General features: G+C 36.9%; 1 long non-coding RNA gene across 8 annotated transcripts in view; it reads right to left on the reverse strand.

Moving 5' to 3' along the window:
* Positions 1 to 17076, reverse strand: part of LOC102547510 (uncharacterized) — a 212828-nt gene extending 195752 nt beyond the window's left edge. For 7 of the 8 annotated variants that reach the window (XR_005496107.2, XR_005496106.2, XR_010059786.1 and 4 more), the window contains exon 1: positions 16952 to 17076. This is a non-coding gene — a long non-coding RNA (uncharacterized LOC102547510). The remainder of the gene's footprint in view (positions 1 to 16951) is intronic. The other variant, XR_001842069.3, reaches the window with a different exon arrangement.
* Positions 17077 to 17455: the final 379 nt, after the last annotated feature.

Genomic DNA, 17455 nt, shown 5'->3' on the forward strand with positions numbered 1-17455 from the left:
GGTAGAGCAACTAGACAACAAAAAGTGGTCAAAGGAATTCAACTGGAAAGGAAGAAGTCAAAATATCATCATTCGCAAAATTATATCATAGTATATGTAAGTGATCCCAAAAGTTCCACTAGAGAACTACTACGTCTGATAAACAACTTCAGCAAAGTGGCTGGAAATAAAATTAACTCAAACAAATCAGGAGCCTTTCTACTCAAAGGATGCTTCACACCTTCTTAGAAGAGGGAATAAAAATATTCACAGGAGAAACTACGGAGACAAAGTTTGGAGCAGAGTCTGGAGGAAAGGCCATCCAGAGACTGCCCCACCTGGGGATCCAGCCCATATACAGCCATCAAATCCAGACAATATTACTGATGCCAAGAAGTACAAGCTGACAGGAGCCTGATATAGTTGTCTCCTGAGAGGCTCTGCCAGAACATGACAAATAAAGAGGTGGATGCTCACAGCCAACCATTGAACTGAGAACAGGGTCGCCAATGGAGGAGTTAGAGAAAGAATTGAGAAAGTTGAAGGGGTTTGCAACCTCATAACAATACCAATGAACCAGAGCTCCCAGGGACTAAACCACCATCCAAAAAGTACACACGGACAGACCCATGGCTCCAGCTGCATATGTAGCAGACAATGGCCTTGATAGGCTTCAACGGGCAGAGCAGCCCTTGTTCCTGCCAAGGCTCGATGCCCCAGTATAGAGGAATGTCAGGATGGGGAGGTCAAAAGGGGTGGTTTGGTGGGTAGTATTAAAAACCTCATAGAAGCAAGGGGAGGAGGGTGGGATAGGGGATTTAGGGACAGGAAATCAGGAAAGGTGATAACTTTTGAATTGTAAATTAAACTATCTAATAAAAAGGGAAAAATGGACAATTTACATATTTTCATTCATGGGTGTGGCATGTGTATGATATAGAAGTGATAAATCTACATAATTTAAATGTTTTAAAAACTTGGAGACACACATTTTTCAACTGTTCAGATCTCATTCTGCAGACACAAACCAAATTTTAGTCTGCAGTGTGCCTGGATACAATGTGGAAGTTCAGTTTCCAGACTAATCAAGTGGAGTTCTTCTTCAGTATTCAATGACGGTGGCGGGTTAGCCCCTGCCATCACCATGGCTTCATAGCTTCCATTCAGTTACTAGCTAATATTTCAGTTGATTGTCACTAAGTTATCAGTGCTAGGTTGTTTCATCAAAATCTTCAGGGATTTTTGCATTTATTTCATTTCTATTAGAATTGGAATCATGTGATGAGTTTTATCAATCTGGTTATGAAAATTGATGAAGTTTTTAGGATATTTGTGGAAATATTAACCTTAAAAACAATCTATCTTTGCTCATATGAAACTTCTAGAACATTTAATTACAACAGTGTAATAGTGGGTAGTATGGGCTTGAAAGGGAAGAAAAGGCAAAGCAACTGAGTAAAGAATTTTATATGAGGAAGATGGAAACACTCTGGAAATGAATTACAAAGATGGCTTAATTGTTGCTGTAGTAGAATGGAGCCTTTGGGATTTAATGGAGTCATAAGTAATCTATCTTTGAAGTCATTTTTTTTTTCATTGTAATGGCCAAGAGAGCCACTCTGTCATTTTTCATTGTCTTTCTCTTTTTCTTTTTCTTTCCTTAGGAAACCATCAAGAAGGCCTTCTCTAGATTCTAGACTAGGATTTTGGATTTTCCATCTCTTACATCTATAACGAATAGTTTTCTGTTCATGTCTAAGTTATTTATCTCAGGTAATCCAATTCTGTAGGTTTTGAGGGGTATTATCCTCTGGATGTGGCCTTTGCATGTAGAAATTAGATCATATATGAAGATCTGCATGAGACTGATTAACATTAATACCCCTGGAGAGAGTAAGGTAGGCCCACAGATCACACAAAACAGCAAAAGTGTGTACAAGATGCTCAAGAAAAGCCCAAAGAGCATACAAGACATAGAGGAAGGTGCATGAGACTTATAGGCCCCTGTCCCTTTTCCAAGAATCTGAGCTAAAAATTGTAGAGAGCAGATACTATTCTTCAATTCTATAAAGACCCACACATATTCCATGCCCTGTGGTTATGTCCTCACCCATACTTTTAAAGGTGACCTCAATAAACAATTGGTTCAAGCCTGGCTTTGCAGGCATCCTTCTTATGTCCATAGTCAATCACTACTGAGGTCAAGTGATTCTTATCCATATATGTCCAGAAAAATGAATTACATACTCTGATAATGTATTTTATTATTTTCTTTTTCTAAGTTTTATTTTCTCTGCTAGATTCTTCCTTCGCCTCAGAGATTAATAGAGTCAATTGAGAACTTAAGTGATCAGGTAGATGTTTGCTGAAAAACAGTCAAATAAGGACAGGTGTGAGTCCTGTTCTGCCAACTGCAAGCTACGACTCAGTCATTTCATTGTCTTTACACTTTATATGTCCCATGATTTCTTGGTTTGATATTTCTAAGATCTCTTTGACCATACCTTAAATCAGTGTGTGATTTCCTGTATTCTCCCTATATCGAAAGATGTGCAAAAAAGAAACACACACACACACACACACACACACACACACACACACACACACACACACACTGAAAGCATGATGAATGCTTTCCCAAAGACAGATTCTTAAACTGAGCCTTTAATTCTTTAACAGGCAGCCACCCATACTGCCTTAAAAAATTAGATCCACATTCCATACATACTAATTTTATTCCTTGGTAGTTTGTCCTATAATGTCAGCACCCATTGCTTCTGTCATCCATTTTTTTTGTGTGGGGTATTAATTTTGGACTATAGATTCTTCAAACCCTCCTCTGCCAATGTGTTGTGCCTAGTCATTTTCATTTCTCAATAATGTTTTGAATCTAATATTGGATGATGTTCTTTCTTCTCTCCTCTCTCTTATTAAGGTTTATGGGTTTAATTTGTTTTTATTCTCTCTCATTTTATTGAAAAATGGAGGCAAATACTTGTGGGTATTTGGTCACCACATTGAACCAGAGATTACAATAGGCTCACAGATCTAAGGCTCATTGCCCCCTACTGCAACAGCAGAACTGTTTACAATGGGAGACAGAGCTGACAGATCTGTATATCTGCACATGAGAAGAAATACACTGTGTTCTAACCATAGAACCATGCCATTTTTAAATGTTTTTAATTTTTAAAAAAAATTAAACTTGTGGGAAAAGGTGGAAAGTAATGAAATTCATGATTTTGACCAGCATATATCCCCACTCTCTTTCTATCATATAACTTACATTATAAAATGTTACCTTGTTAAATATAACCTGTTCGTTTCATATGATGCTACTCACGTGTATGTTTTCAGAGCTGGCCAGATGGCTCTGGTATGTACATGTATGTGAGTGAGTCCCAAAATATTGGTGAGAAGAGACCATGAATTTATGGGAGTACAGGGAAAGGTTTGTGAGAGCTTTAGAAATATAAATGGGGGAGGGGAAGAGTAAAATGATGTAATTTTATGTAATCTTAAAAATAGTATAAAAATGTTATACTTCAAAAGAATCTCAACTTTATTCTAGTACTTTATAGTGTTTATAAGTAGTCTCACATTTTTTCCTCAATTCTTCAAACACCTATGATGTCCCCCAAAAACTGTTTTACAAGGTCTGTAGGTCATTTATTTGTGTTTAAATCTATCCTGTATTAGGGTATAAAATCCAGGCTGCTTAAAATGCCCAGCCCAGAGAGCAGCTGGACTTTCACAGTCCACTCAGGCTTTCCTTCTGTCCAAATTCTGTTATTAACTTACCCATGCTCTTGTCTGCACTAAAGTTCTTGAATCTTAAGGAAGCAGGTTGATTTCAGCAAAGTGTCTCAATATCCCACTTTCTGTAGCATCCTCCTCAGTCCTATCATTTATATCACTTGGGGCTGCTGTAGTCACAATTATTTATTTAAGCTCAATGGACAACATACCATTCCTTTTTAATTTTCTTTCTTTTCTCTGCGAATACTTCATTTTTACTTTTAGATTTGACACCTAATATGGACAATGAAAAGAAGATAAGTGCTCTGTCTATTATGATATAAATATAAAGGACTCATGTACCAAATTAGCTTTCATGAATATTTCCCATTTCCCCCCTCATTTTTTGTAGGAATACATATGATGTCTATGTTGGTTACTCTCAATTGTCAACTCAATATACCCAGAAAGCAGGGGTTTTGGCATACCTACAGAAGGTTATCCTGCTATCTTTTACAGAGGTCTTTCTTCCCACTGTGGGTAGAAACAAATTTCTGTACAAGATACTAGGTTGTACAAAGGAGAAAAGGAATTGAGAAGCAGCAAGTGTTCCCTGTACTTTGAGTGTACTTATAATATGACCAGCTTTTGTAAGCTCATGTGTCCTTGACTTCCTTTCTATGGGAAAAGGTACTCTTGACCTGTGGGTCACAATAAGCCCTTTCTCCCTTGAGTTACTTTTCCCAGATTATTTTTTCACATAAATAGGGAAATCAGTCAATAGAGTATAATTGAACATTTTTTCAAGTGTGTGCTAATTAAGAAAAACAAGTTATGCTGCAAGCATTCTGAATATTGAGGATACAGTCACATAGGGAGGACAGTTGGAAAAGGTTTTGAAAACTGACCAGCAGAGATGGGGTCTAGGGTACATGGCCAGCTTTTGTGTATGATAGCAATCTAGAGCATATTTGAAGTTGAAATGGAACTCTTACTCCATTGACGGATTGCACTTACAAATAGATTATTCATGTAGTTATTCTAGGGCAATAAATTCCAGGGCAATAAACATTGCTGAGGGGATTATGGAAATGTATGGAAACCAACCCTTCCAATGTGTAGAAGTGACAGGAGAGTAAGAAATTAGTACACATGTAGAAAAAAGGGGAAAGAGAATGAGGGATCAATGATACTCGTATGCTGCAAAACTCATGTATAGACTAAAAATCCATCCTTTCCAACAATAAAATATAAACGATGCCATGTGGCAAGTTGTCTTATCCCAATTGCATATCCACATCTTTATAGTGATTTCCTCACTTGCTCCTTCAAATCTGTAATTTGTAAGTATCTACTGTCTACCACTGGCCCTCTGTCATAGGCCTGGATGTTCCTTTGAACATTTTCCACTGTTTTAACACCTTTGTTCCTTTTGGGATGAATTATGGATGCACAGTATATTTCGTTTATAATGGAATTTCACATTTATGCTTCTCACCATTAATGTCATGCAATATTTTAGAAAAAAATATGAACCACCATTGGCTTTGCTACATTACCTCCTCAGGAGACTAGCTTTTTCTCCTGTCACTGCTTTCTGTGTTCTAGAAATTGGCAAATGGCTAGAATTCTACCATCCTTTGTAGGCTGAGAGAAGGAATTGTCTTCTTGCAACAATACCTAACAACACAGAATGTGAGACCCAAACATAGACAAAGCCTGCTGGGATTGGTTTGTGTTTTAATAGTGAAATTGACCCCATTGTGAAGGAGAAAAGGAAACTCCATATATGGCTGGTAGGCTTTAGAACTTTACACCTATGTGTGATGCGGGGTGTGACAGTTACAAAGACTATGGTGACTGGGAGCTCTGAAGAAAACCACTAGAGGCCTTTTATTTGGCCCAAAATTCAAAATTTAGAAACAGGCTTGTTTTAGGAAACAGAATATAGTTGGTACGTAGAAGATACAGCCATGTCAGTAAAAACACAATCATTGGGGGGACGTAAAATAAATAGCAATGAAATTAAAATATCACATGCTATCAGTAAATTCAACTATAAGTTATTTGTTTCACCTATTAAATATATAATAGGTACACATTATATACAATGCACTGTTTTAAAAGCTATGAAAAATTTAAATAGGGGTCCGATAGCACACTCAATAAAATCAGGTTCCTGAAAACTGAGATGCATAAATATTTGCAGAAATATAGAAATAGAGGAGCATGAATTGTGGGTAAAAGTATCTAGTTTTGGCCTTACCAATTAATCATAGTTTTGACAATGCTGCCAATACATTGATAATCAAAGTGTATTTACACAGTGATCCAATGTCCATAGGTAGGCACACACTAAACTTTTCTTTAGATATAGCATAGTATGTTATTAGACATTAATAACAATCATGAATAGCTATAGTTGTGAATATAGGACATGGCAGAGATGTGACAGGAATATGATCAAAAATGAATGGAGAGATAAATTAATGGCTCCATGAAAACAGATGTGAATAAGTAGAAAAGGAAGACAGGATAAATCAAACAGAAAATTAAGAACCCAGAGTAGATAATAAAAGCCAATTTTAAATTTATACTTATTCCAAAAATGTGAACAAAGAAGCTGACTGATTCATTAAATGAAAAATTTAAAAATTTTAACATCAAATACTGTGAATGTCATCTGCTTGAAGTAAAGGTTTTCTTTCACTCTAATATTTCAAGGGATGTATTTAAATTTCATATTCATTTCATTCCTGGATTTTCTTATGTATTTGAATGTCACAGTGACAATTCTATCAAAGTCTCTCTTAAGCTTTTACTTTTTTCCTAATAGAAAGAAGGAATATAGACTATTAATTTAAATTGTCAATGTTCTTCTTCATAATAGAAATAAATCCTGATCCCGTTTTATAATGTATATAGCATATACATAAAATATTTTAGCATTATGTTCATGATTACATTTTTATATCAACAGAGGAAACATAAAAGCTGATAAAAATGAAGTTAAAATTATTCATTAATTGTCATGTCGATTTCCTCATCATTTCTTCCGTATTTTAGTCATCTGTTCAGACGTGTTCCAGAATTCGATTCAATCTGGAATGCTGTTCTGCTCTGCTGCGTCCCTGAACTAGCCAATTATCTATGGAAGTTTCTTCTTGGATACCCTCAGTTAGCTCTGTTCATTCAATGGAAAACTCGTGCTACTGTGTTCATTCCAAATAACAGGCAGAAGAATCTTTACTGTTGAATGACAACTTAAAGTACAGTTCAAGGTATCTGATTTAACTTAGTTGAGATTAATTTAATTTAGTTGTCAAAATACACACAATGATGTTTGTTTGGCCTTCCGTGTGATGCCTGATCCACAGAAGCATGTGAGTATGTGAATGTGGTAGGAGAAGGAAAGAGGGAGCAATTCATAATTTGCTTCTGCATTTATACAGAGGGGGGAGGAAATGGAGAGGAAAGAGGAATCTAAGAATCTTAAATTCATACTAGCCCACGTGATGTTGCAAAATAAAAAAAAACTATTCTATCATAATTTATGTTACACAACTTTTAATTTTATTTTCAGATTTTTTTGTAATTGTGTTTAGACAACTAATCTAACATATACAGAATAACAATAAATTGAAGGAATATATGCTTCTGGTATATATGTTCTATAGAGATTCAGCCAATTAGTTTATCAATCATATACCAAATCAAATCTCTTAATCATTAATAAACATTTGTGACAGATATGGTAACCGACATGAGTATAGAGGACAACATTATTCTATGCCTTGAGAACATATCAGAATTTGACATCTTCTGTCTTGAAAAATACAACAAACCTTTATTGAGAATGCTATCACCAAAGGACTATGTAAGAATGGCCAAGAAAACAAAGAGGGTAAAAACTAATACTATGTGGGAAATATGTGAGAAGTATGTGGGAAGCATTTAACACATATGATTTCTTTTTGGAAGGGGAGGCACTCATTGGTGAATTGAATGAACCATGCTTAGTAGGTAAGACATGAGCGCTCTGATGTTTTATGACACATGAGTGTGCTGAACATTGAATGATGAATGGGACCGAGAAAGATGAGCACAAGCTCCATTAATATAGTCAATGTTTGTTTACCTTAGCGCTGTCTCCCAAAATAAAACTCTGGGAAATCCCATCTGACTTTATTATAATATGAGTTTTTGACAAGTAGCTGAGATATGCGTAGATTCACATCTAACATTCTAATGATCTTTGAGGACAACTTGCTTTCCTTGAGTCATCACCTTCCTACCCTACAAATGGGGATACAAAGAGGTAATCAAACAGTCAAGTCCATGTAAGAACAGGCAAGCATTGCTTACATATTTTACAAGTAAAGATTATATTTTCTTTGTAAATCTGTTGTTCAAAGTCTCTACAAACAGTGTCAAGGGCCCCATTGCTGGGATTCATATGTCATAGACTCAAGAAAGGCATAGATAAAGATTGGATATATGTGCTAATAAGAAAAAGCAATTGAATTTTTGGGACTGATATATCTATAAAAAGATAAGAAGGAGAAGGGATACATTTTATGGATATGTGGTGAGGAAAGGGGAAGGGGATGCCTCTGTAGGCCCAGGCTGAGGGATTCTTTCCTCCTGAGGGACCAGCCACATGATGGTATAGTATAGAATAAAGTTTATTCAGTTCATGGGGAGGGGAATCAAGAGGATAGTAGAGACAGAGAAAGGCAGAGAGGGAGAGAGAGGGAGAAGTAGACGAGTAGAGACCAGCCATAGCACATGAAGAGGGTGAAGGGAAGAGACAGGAAAAGGAAATTGGGAGAGAGTGAAAGCAAGAATGCAAGAGAGAGAGAGAGAGGGAGAGGGAGGGAGAGAGAAGGGGGCATCCCCCTTTCCAGTGAATGAGGCATACCTGGCTGCTGCCAGATAACATGGGTCATTCCTTAGACAAAATACTAACAGAGACAACATTTTGGTGAGGGGACTGATCGCTTTGAAAACATTTTACCCCAAAGGCCCAGTACCAGTACCTTAACAGTGAAAGAGTCCAATGACTGTCATCAGTCTTCTCATTATATTTACCACATAAGCATTGTCATTCTGGGAAAAATGTTACTAGAACATGCATCTTTGTTGAGATAAACCATATTTTAAAAATCATAGCAGAAAATATCACATATAATTTTTGAATATTCCAGGAAAGGAGAGGTCCCAAGAACACAGTAAAAGATAGCCTCAAGGACAATCTAATAAGAAACTATTTACTACAAGAAGTTAGTTTTATAGCTGCACTTCTTAGTCAAGAGGATGAAAACAAAGGAAAATGAGAGAAATCTACAGGAGAAAGAGAAGACATTTCAGAGGACTTTTCTGAAGGACATTTACAAACTGAATTAGTGAATCGTTTTGCTTTTCATGAGAAGACAACCATCAAAAACCCACAGAGGGAAGAAAATGGCCGTGGCCCTAGAGATTGTTTTAGAGGAGAAGTATTGGAGAATATTTAGTTACATCATCACCATAAAAAACAATGAGTTGACCTCAATATAAATTTTGTTTATACAAATTGTATCTTACAAATCAGAAACAATATCTTTAGTTTTATCTACCTGTGACAATGGAGCTAAACTTTAGGCATTGGCTCACTTACTGTTTACTGTTGATCAATCATCTCTTCTATGTATATATATAAAGATATGTGCAATTTTATGAGATATTGCTCCCTTTAGTATATTAGATGAGAGAAAATTTGCAAGTATGAGGAAAATCAGTATTTTTTTGTGCTACTAGGTATTAGATGATTCTAATTCATTAAAAAAGAAAGTGATACGGTATATGCAATTCTCCAATTTACCAATGTAGAAAAGGATTGCTTCTCTCTCTCTCTCTCTCTCTTTCTCTCTCTCTCTCTCTCTCTCTGTGTGTGTGTGTTTATGTGCATGCGTGCACATGCCTGTATGTGTGCATGCACACATACATGCAACTATCTACGTGCCTACATTATATTTTGTGCTTCCCAGAATTAATCTCCTGTCGGCATGGAATGTGTTACATATATACAAAGCAGCTTGTAAAAATTTTGATAACTATAATAGTTTGCTCTTAATCCCCCCAAAGATGATTTGTGAGTTACTATATATGTGCTAAAATATTCAATATAACCTCACAGAAAATTTTTTAATGCCACAAGTAAGGTAGGTTCTCCATTTGCTGAGTATCCCAGGCAGAATACTGTTTTCTAGTCTCCTCATAACCAAGCCTGATTTTACAACTTAAAATGCAACCAAGCTATGTATTCTGCAAAGCTCAACTCAAGCCTTTGAGAGTCAGGTGGTAAATATCTACTTGTTTAATGGTCAAATGGTTCAGGTGACTAACTTCTTTGTGAAATAAACATGACATGCTATATTCCAGTATTTTCTCTCTACTGGTCTAGAAATAGTTCATCGGTTGCCTTTTGTTTCATTTTTGAATCTGAATCCCAGTTAGCAGGAACTAAACTGGACTTGTAAATAAATTTTACCTGGCCCCTTGTCCATGTTATTATTATTTTGCCAGCTATTTTTCCCCTCAGTGATACCCTTGTCCCTGTGTCTAATCAACTAAAGATTTCTGCTGGTTTTAAGAAGAGATTGTATGTTGTCCCTTGTCTATTTAAGAAATACATGCTCTTATTGTAGCATACAATATGTACTAAAGTGTTGAAGAGTGAATTTTCCTGGAGTCTATGTTGATCCAATAATTAATGGATGCCATTAGGACTATTTAGGAACTTCAAATACTTGCATGTCAGAGTTGTGTCTCACACCATTGGCATGCTATCCTGTAGTTAATAGTTATTGGCAAACATTAAGGAAGAAACCAAGTTAGCCCCTAGTTCCTGCATGTACTTCACTGTGGATGCTGATAAGTACCTAAGTTTAAAGTCAAAGCCAGAAAGTCCTGAAGTCTGTGACTCACCAGTGCCGCCTGCCTAGAATTTTGTAAATTTTAATTATCGTTGAAATATGTTTAAAAAGTCTTTCTTCTGCTACATATGTGCAGGAGGACTAGGTCTAGTCCTTGCTAGCTCTCAGGTTGGTGGTTTAATCTCTGGGAGTATCCTCTTAATGTCCCTCAATCCTTCTCACAACTCTTCCAAGAGCTCCATCTAATGTCTGACTCTGGGTCTCTACATCTATTTTCCAGTAGCTGCTTGGTGGAACCTTTCAGGGGACAGTTATGCTTGTATCATGTCTGCAACATAACTGATTATCATTAATAGTATTAGAGACTGGTTCTTGCCCAAATAGAGGTCTGATTTTGGGCCAGTCATTGGTTGCCCATTCCCTTTGTCTCTGTCTTTGTCCATGACCAACTTGTATGCAGGACCACAATTTGATTTTCATGAAGGTAATCCAACAACTGTTCCTTGTGTAAGCAGTACATTCCCTTAGCTGGGCTGTCTTGTCTTGCTTCAGTGGGAGAGGATGCACCACGTTATGCAGAAACTTGTTTTGCCAGGACAGGGTAATACTGAGGGGAATCCTTCCCCTTCCCAGAGGTGAAAGGGAGGGAAGAATGAGAGGGAGAAACAGAACAATGGGAGAAGAGGGAGGTGGATATCAGGAAATAAAGTGTAGAAATAAATTACTATTAAACAAAATCTTTCTTTTCCACTGATATGTTTCAAACATAGCTGGAATCAACAAAGGCATATATGTGGACTTTTGAAGCTCAAGGCCATAGATGGAAGTGGAGAATGTAGTCTACCATTTATGCAATGAGAGAAAGGTCCCACATCTTTTATAAATTACAATAAACCACAAGAAGGTGGACACTGCATGATCCTAAGAGCTATGAGGTAATGTTTATATTTTATATACAAACGACAGGATGATGAACTCATTTTTATTTATTGATTCATGCAAGACCGTGGTACTAAAAACTTACTCTACAGTGGCCACTGGAGGTTTAATGTTAAGGACAATTTGATTTTTCCTTAAGCTAAATTATGCAAGTCCTGTTGTAATGAACAGCATTACTACATACAAACAAGATATTTTCTAACCATGGACATAGAACTTGGGGCCTTTTAAAATAATGAGATACAAAACACAAGTATGGAATTGCCACACTGCAATGATGGATGGCAAAGGCAATTAAGAAGGTGAAATGGGATAGCTCACAGCACTTGATAGTAAAAGAGGCAATTTCAAGATGGCAGCATCACCTCCTCTGATTATTAATAAATAAATATTGATGTTAATTTAGCACTTTTCATCTTCAAAGCACTTGTGATTATTAATTAGTCCTCTTAGGACTATTAGAAATATAACTTCTGAAGTTTGCATTTGAATAGAATTTCCATAATGGTGTTCACATGGTTTCAAGCACAACTGCTTTTTTTATTGTTTTGTTAATTCTCAAAACTCCTTTTCCCCAAAATCAAGATGGGAAGAGGAATGCAATGCAAAGGAGTCAATCTAGAAAAGCTGGTTTTCGGAGAGCAGAGAATCAGAGAACTTTTCTATAGGACTGATATTTTGAGTCATTTCCTTCAAATATGTTCAACCTGAAAAAATATCTTCAAGTAATGGAACCCCATGGCTACATCCAGGCCTTAGCTCACAAGTGACCTCACATTTGAATCTTCTTTCTTCACAGCCTGCTGCCATTTATGCTGATGAATATGCATCTCAATTCATAGTTTCAAACAAAGAGACATGTTTATAATATAAAAATTTTAATCATTCAATTAATTTTGTTTTGCTAATTATAAACAAAAATACAAAACTTTAGATCTTTCTTTGAACCTCAGAGACTAAAGATGAAACTTTTTGTTACATGAATAGGAACTATGTAGTATAACGTTTTTTATAGTAAATTTTATTTTTAAGTAGCTTCTACTTTATAGAAAACTTAAAGGAAAGATTCAGAGCTACCTCAATAACCAAATTGCCTGGTCTCAGTCCTTTCACTTTCCCTGATTTTAACTTTTCTATTATGTTACAATAGATAAGTTAAGTGAATATATCACACAATACAAGCTAAAGTTCATGGTTCCATTAGGTTATTTCATTAGTCAGTGAAGATTTCATATTTTGGCATATTGTAACCTGTGATGTCAAATACCCTGTATCACAGAGATGTTATACTATAAAAATGCCCATCTTCTAATGTGTCAACTAGTTAGTTTGATCTGAGTATGAACACTCAACTTCCTCCTAGACACTCTAAATCTTCAACATGGTTAGGATCTATGGTGACTAATTGGTACAAACATTGAGACACTTGTCTTCTTATCTTTTTAATTCATGATGTCATTCTGCCTCCAGGAAAACTGTATTTCAGTCAATCCCACTTGAAGAAAAAAATAAGGCTGTATGGATTATTGATGAATGGGCAATCTTCATAGTTAAATATAGTTAGAAGCATGAGAGGCTTTCTTAAACTACCAATGGCTTATATGCTAGCATGCATGCTGAAATCTCTTAATGACATTCTTGTTTCCACGCTGACTAGGGTAATCACAAGAGTTCTATGGTTATAGGAAGAGATTCTTTTATATGTTTTAGAATCATAGCTTGCAATTTAGTTCAACAATGGTAACAGTTTACAAACACCTGATTTTAATTTCCTTCTTTGTAAATAAGACATGAAACTTTCTGGAGCCCAGTTCCATACCTGATCCATTCTCCTAGCAGAGAATACCATGTTTCCAATGGCTCTTTCCCATGTCTTTCTATTTCTAGGATTCCAGTTATATAAGAGATGTCATTTTTTTTCATTTTACTGTTAGTATCATTGATAAACATCAGCTGATACACAATAGTCTCTGTATCACTGGTTGAATTTAAAATTTTAAAGTAAAACTCAACTAGGAAACCAAGGTAGGAAGAAAATACAATTGATAAAGAGATTTCTCTATCACAAGGAGACAGTTCTGCTCAGTCTTCATTCCTAATATATTTGTAATGCTGTAAAGAATATGAAAAGGAGAAAGAATTTTTTTGTGTTGAAATCATACACCATAGAATCTGTGAAGGTGGCATGTGTTTCTCAAAACCTTATTTCTCAAAAACCTTATTTCATTGATTGAACACTAAGATGCAGGTAGCCATGGGGTAAGCGTCCATCTTACCAGACTGGAGACATATTCTAGCATATAAGATGAAATATCAATTTGGGGTTTGTCTAGAGGCTTGTAACTCTCTCAGAAAAGGAAGGCTGCTTGTATCAGGGCCATATTAGACTGTGGATGCCCATGGCATGTCCCAGTATTTTGCATTTTAATTTCTCAAATATTTGTTTTTCCCCCCACAAAGCTTCTGGTTAAATGATGACAAGAGAACTGTTCATGTTGCCTACTATTTAATTTCTTGTGATAAGCTTCTTCCGGAAACTAATACAGGAACTGGACAGGGACAGGAAAGCAAGAGGAAAGTCTGTCAAGTATCATATAGATATTAATAATCTTCCTTCAAATGCCTTGGTCCATTGAGATTTAAGTATTTCTCTTTAAGTCTTGACCAGTACAGGAGAACAAGTTACTCAAAAGAAAGAAAAGGCCTATTTACCAAAGGAAAGCATTTGACACCCGGATCCTTTGAGCCACCATTGACATGATGGTTAGCCTTGATTCTGCCTCCTAACCTGCTGGTGTAGACTAAATGACAGTGAATTAAATGATCTCAACTCTTGTTTGCTGCCCGTGTTCCATGGGATACACACAGTGCTACAGCCACTGCCGTGTGTCACACAAAGGGTTATCAAATATACCTTGATAACTACTGTTTTTCCATAGGCACTCTCTTTGGTTGACTCTAATTCCAGACCATCTTGGTCAACATGAATTTCATTACATTGTAATGAATGCAACTGACTTAATTCCTACAAGGTTTGCCATTTTTAAGTACAAGACCCTTACCACTTCTTGCCCATCAACTTTATTCCTTCCTATATGTGTGCCTTATAGAGTATATTACTGGATAGAGTATATTACTGGAAGAATATACTTCCCTTCAGTGGTTAATATATAATGCTGAATAATATAGGTATTCTATATGTCTAACATTGCTAAAGTATATTAAATTTAATATGAATGTCCTTACTATCATTTGAAATAACTCCTATCATGTCAACTATATGTACGTTCTCCAAGTTCCCAAGATTTTAGGCTAAACTGTAAGAACTTGGTGTTTTTGAGGAATTTTCTTTCCTTTTAAAACTGGTTCTGGATGTATATGTATAATCCGTGTTTCATGAAATACATAAGGGAAGTGTTTCTCTGGGCTCTTTTGTTCATGTCAGCCTCTTGATTTGAGTCATTACTGGCTCTGCACCCTCTCCGATACCTTGGTGGATTTCGATGTGGAACCCACGCCCAGCAGTTCACACATACTGTCCAACAGCAGGAAGGTCAGAAGTTAAAAGTGCTAAATTCTTGAGATTTAAAAGCAAGTTATCAGACTCAAAAGTTGGAATAGAGCCCCAAAACATGCAGGCTATAAGGTCAGCATTTACCTTTCTTTCTTTTTCCACACCCCCACCACACACACACTTTTTTATTGCCCAAGGACAAGAGAGCTCAGTGCGTTAGACTCCAGGGCCATAAACATAAACAGGCTGGCCATTTTATAACATACAGTTTGCAAGCTGATGACTGACCAAACAATTTAAATTGATCGCAGTAGAGCACTGGTGTGGATGTGAGAAGCAGTCACACACAGCATCTTTTTCTTAATTATTAGGACCTAGACAGGTGGCAGGAAGGGAATGAGGAGTGGAGGTGGAAAAAAGGCAGGGGTGGAGGCATAGTGACACTTCCCATCTCAGGAGAACAAGATTCATTACCTCTGATGGAAAGTCACCAGGCTGCGGTGAGCCTGACATACTCCGTGACAGGAGAAAGTGACATGGCCGTTTGACATTCAGGGCTAGAAGGTTGCCCGTCTGTAATCACTAGTTAAAATTGAATCTTGTACATTGCACCCTGCCAGCGCAGCTCAACTCTTGATAATTATTTGGATGCTACTGTATTTGGATTTTTATTTCCCAGCAGAGAAGAGAAGTTGGATTTATAGTTTACTGCTGGGTGAAGATTGGAACAGGCTAGATCTTTTTTATGGTTAATATGGCAGAGCCAAATAAATCTGGAGATGCTTTTGTCCGCATTTCAATTCTAAACCACTTGGAGGTGGGAATGGGGAGACACAAAGGAAGCAAAGGGCCTGTCTTCACATTTTCTGCAAGCATGCTATAGTTCCAACCTGCTCACGTTTTCTTTTTTTCCCCCTTTACTTCATGATGCTATGAACCAACCATCTGCGCACAGAAGGGGCTGGCAAATACTATTTCACAACTGCTACAGACTAATCTGCCATGTGGTGTGGACTCCTTAATGGTAGAGGACTTTGATGGCTTCTGGTATTTAAACCTCCACTTTCTCTTCTGGTTCACTAGAGGGTCCTGGAAAGAACCTAAGAATTGTTTGACACATGGTCAGTTTAGTACAATGATTGGCTGGCTTCAGACTGTTGTATAAACAGGAGTACTCCGATAGTAACAAAAAACTCTTCCTGTTTTGTTCCCTTTAAGAGGTCATGGAGGATTCTAGCTATCAAAAAGGTACAGGCTCTCTACTCACTCTATCAATTCTGGAAGACCTCATGTGTCTAATACACATATTTTACATGATGTTTTACGGAACTCATCTCAGCTGTATGCATATTGAAGGAAGATGTGATCATAACATGAACTGTTGCCAGTTCCAGAGGCAGAAACCTTGTCCCATGAAGATATCTTTACAACTAACTTGTTCAATATCTACATGTCCAGAAATGCAAAGACGTATGTGAGAATGCATTTCCAGGAATCACGTTTTTTTGTTTTTTTTTGTTCTTCAGAAGAGGAAGTAAAAACAAAACATCAGTTCCCTTCCCTAGCGAGAGAGAAAAGACCTGCCGAGTGCATTGACAGGAAAATCAGAAGATCAGACCTCAAGGATTCACATTCTTGGGTGGTGATCCCATCTGGATTTGTGATTTACACACCTACCACTGCTGACCCTGGTCTACACAGTCTCAGAATTCGGGTACTCTGCTTTGTGATTTAAAGTGAGGCGTAAGAACACAAGGAGTGTGAATATGCCGAATGTGATAGCCACTGCCACAGACCTTCAGACTTGTAATTTCTATCAGTAGATAGCCTGTGGTTATTCAGTGGGCACAATGGAGTACCTTACCTCACTGTTGATAGTTTGCCTTCCCCTAGTTCTTTATGGCCTTATTTAGACTTCTTCTCAGTGGTGGGATGGGTGGTGCTGTGACTGCTTTCTTCCCTCTTCCTTGAATCTATAACAGTAACACCACACGCACTTACATCCTTCTACCTCATAAAGGAATTGCACTTTGATGTCACAATTCATCTTTGAGAAGTGATCTATATCTTCCAGCGTTGCTAGGTTTATGGAAGAAGATACTATCAAGACATAAAGAGCCCTTTGAAGTAATGAGTTGAGTAACATAGATGAACAAGTTTATAACATGTACAGATTTAGAACTTGCCCTTGAACCATCAAAGTATTCACCCAATGGGTACCTTAAAGAGAAGGTTTTGTGTCCAAGGTGGGAATTTCCATACAAAGCAGATGTATTTGGCTCCAAGGCCACAAAAGAAGAAGAGTTGGGGGGAAGGAAACGAACAGTGAAAAACTAAATGAAACAAATAAAAAATATAACAAGGAGGA

This window comes from Rattus norvegicus, chromosome 18 (assembly GCF_036323735.1).
Source record: "Rattus norvegicus strain BN/NHsdMcwi chromosome 18, GRCr8, whole genome shotgun sequence".
Taxonomy (NCBI): Eukaryota; Metazoa; Chordata; class Mammalia; order Rodentia; family Muridae; genus Rattus; species Rattus norvegicus.